The sequence below is a fragment of the Chrysochloris asiatica genome, unplaced genomic scaffold, assembly GCF_000296735.1.
Source record: "Chrysochloris asiatica unplaced genomic scaffold, ChrAsi1.0 scaffold00138, whole genome shotgun sequence".
NCBI classification, from domain to species: Eukaryota; Metazoa; Chordata; class Mammalia; order Afrosoricida; family Chrysochloridae; genus Chrysochloris; species Chrysochloris asiatica.
In genome coordinates this window covers 6,124,351-6,127,602 of record NW_006408656.1, presented here as the reverse complement: position 1 = coordinate 6,127,602, position 3,252 = coordinate 6,124,351, and the positions used below count along the sequence as shown (strand labels likewise).

The following is a 3,252-nucleotide window of genomic DNA, read 5'->3' as shown; positions in this document are numbered from 1 at the left end:
CTTCCTCTTTTTCTCTGACCCTCCATCTTACCCAGCATGACATCCTTCTCCAACGATCGTTTCCTCTGGACAATATGTCCAAAGTATGAGAGACGAAGCTTAGCCATCCTGGCCTCCAAGGAGCACTCTGGCTGCACTTCTTCCAAAACAGATCTATTGTTTCAAACTTAGTGGCTTATTTTCTGGCACTATATCAGACAATGTTCCACTGCTACTGATAAGCTTTTTGGTGACTGACCATTCTGGAGTTGTCTGCATCTCCTTCCTACTCTGTCCTAGTCTGGAAGTTTGCCTGAAACTTGTGCGCCATGGGTACTTAAAATACCAGTGCTATAGTTTCTAGCATCGCAGCAACATACACACACGAGAAAACAACTGTAGTCATGATATTTTGGACTGCAATTAACAGTAAATTTGCAATCGGTAAAGTAAAAAGCACGTAAACATTTTCTCTCAAAAAGCATTGCTCTCAAAATCAGTCCAAGTAGGCAAAAATACATAAATCAGTTTAGTTACACAGTTTGCAAACAATTGATTTAAAAAGTTTTTAAAATATTGATTTAATTTAAAATATACATTCTTTACAAATACACATAGAACTTTTAAGGAACCATTCATTTTTATTAAATGAGAGGTGAAGTGTTCCACTCTGTGAGAGAAAGATGTGGCTGGCAGTCTGCTTCTGTAAAGATTTACAAACTTGGAACTCCTTAGGTACAGTTCTACTGTGTGCTGTAGGGTCAATATGAGTTGGAATGGACTCAATTGCAATGGGTTAGTTCATAAAAATTGACCGTATGATGAGCCACAAAGAAAAAATGAAAAAATCTGAAAGATAAAATAATTTAGCCACATTTCTTCAAAATAATACAATACATTGAAATAAATAAGTAAAAGCGAACTTTCCCAAACTTGTAAGCTTGACAATCCAAAGGTAATTTATGGAGTATCTCTAGATTATGTTAAAGTGGAACTAAAAATGGATATGACAAATTATTTTAAAATTCACAGCAATAAAAACACATGTAAAAATTAGTGGGATACAGCTCAAGGATTGCTTAGGAAAAATTTTGCAACATTGAAGACTTCCTTATAAAAATGAGAAAAACTAAAAAGAAATTAATTTTGCATAAGAACTTTGGAGATCAAGGTGGATATACTTTAACAAGGTAACAGTTTCCTTCTATATAATTTCACTAGGCAACTTTGTACATGTGCATAGGGAAATATGGACAAAATGTTTAACACAGTACAATTTATAATGAAATAGAAGTCATCTATTTTTCCATCATTTAGAAAACAAAATGTGATTTGTCTATACTTTAGAATATTATAGAATAATTATATATAATATAAAATATTATAGAACTACAGGTATGAAGACATGGTATGACGCTGTAGGATAAGCACTGGACTGCTAACCACAATATTGGCAGTTCAAACTCACCAGCATATCTTCAGAAACTCTATACAGGGCTGCTATGAGTAGGAACAGACTCCACGTAACTGAACAATAATAGCAACATAGATATCATCAAAGATAAATCTATAAAATCTGGATGGAAAAAGCAAGTGGTAGAGAGAGAGGAGATCAGTAACATAAAAACTTGAAATAATAAATATTCATGGAAAAGATATATATCAGCCTCTGGGGAGGGTGGGGTAGGAAGCAATGTAGGCTTATCTGTATCTGCAATATTTTATTTTTATAGGCATGAAGTAATACGGCAAAATATTGACATCAGTTAAATCTTAGTATTAGATATATGTGTTGTATTATTTTCTATATTTTCCCCACACACAGATGTAAAAATTGTTTTTATTATGTCAGATATTCTTTAATGAGCTAGCAATTATTTATATGAAGGAGTTCAGAAAATGGATTTAAGACGGTATTAACCTTGTCTTTCATTACAGAGATTTAAGAATTACACAGAAAACATTAATCTTAGAGTAGATTACTGAAAGTCTAAGAGACTGTGAACTTGAAAGAGTACTTTCCTGCCTATCTGGATGCTCCCATCGGACCTCAAAGACCTACAAGGATGAACACATTTTCTTTTTTAGTTTAAATCTTTACAACAGTTTGAATGCTCTTTCCTGCATGCATCAGTTCAAAGACATCATTAATTTGATTGACAGATAGGCTGTGAGTCACAAATTCATCAATTTTTATCTTTTTAAACGTATGTTTAGACACCAGCTTTGGGTTGCTTTCTTCACTCTTTCATCCTGCAAAGGCAGTTCCTTTCTATGTGCAGCCTGTTACCAGCTGAAATGGACGAGTAGCGAGGTCTTCACCTGAAGCAGCTACTCCGACCACCACACTGACACCCTAGCCTTTGTGGCATGCTTCCAGTGGCATGCTGCTAGCTCTCATGACCTTCACATTACCAATGCACTCAGAGGAGCAGTCCACCCCTCCCTCTCTCATCTCAACAAGCACCTCCTGAATGGGTTTACTCAAGTCCTGTGGGTTAATACAGTCTGAAACTCCAAACTCTTTGGCCTTTGCAAATTTATCCTTATTGATGTTGATACCAATGATCCGGGATGCACCTGCTACCTTACAGCCCATGATAGCTGCCAGTTCAACTCCTCCTAGGCCAAAGATGGCACAAGTAGAGCCAGGTTCCACCTTGGCAGCGTTTATGGCAGCACCATAACGGGTTGAAATGCCACAAGCCAGCAGGCACACTTTGTCCAGGGGTGCTGAAGGGTCTACTTTAGCAACAGAGATATCCGTCACAACTGGATATTCAGGAAAAGTGCTGGTTCCCATGTACTGTAAATTAGTCTTTCTTTGCAAGGAAATCTGCTGGTACCATCCGGAATTAATCCTTTTCTTTGAGTGACTCTTATCTTCTGGCTAAGGTTTGTTTTAGGCATTAGACAAAATTTGCATTCTCCACACTGGGATGCAAAGTGGAAAGACTGTATCACCAGCTTTCAGCTTAGTAACTCCTTCACCAAGGCTCTCTACAATTCCAGCTCCTTCATGACCCAAGATCACTGGAAAACACCCCTCTGGGTCAGCCCCGCTCAGAGTGTAGGCATCGGTGTGGCAAACTGCAGTGGCAATAATCGTAATTCAAACTTTATGAGCCTTTGGGGGTGCCACCTCTACTTACTCTATGGAGAGCGGCTTTCCACGTTCCCAGGCTACCACAGCCTTGCACTTCATAAGCTGGTTCTCTGCCGGGGTCTGGCCTCGGCAAGGGGGTGAGGACCCGAAGATGGGGTGTCCGGTGA

At 38.4% G+C, this 3,252-nt stretch overlaps 1 pseudogene; it reads right to left on the bottom strand.

Annotated features, from left to right (window-relative positions):
* Positions 1-2,068: 2,068 nt before the first annotated feature.
* The window catches only part of LOC102831391, a 6,191-nt pseudogene continuing 5,007 nt past the window's right edge, over positions 2,069-3,252 (bottom strand).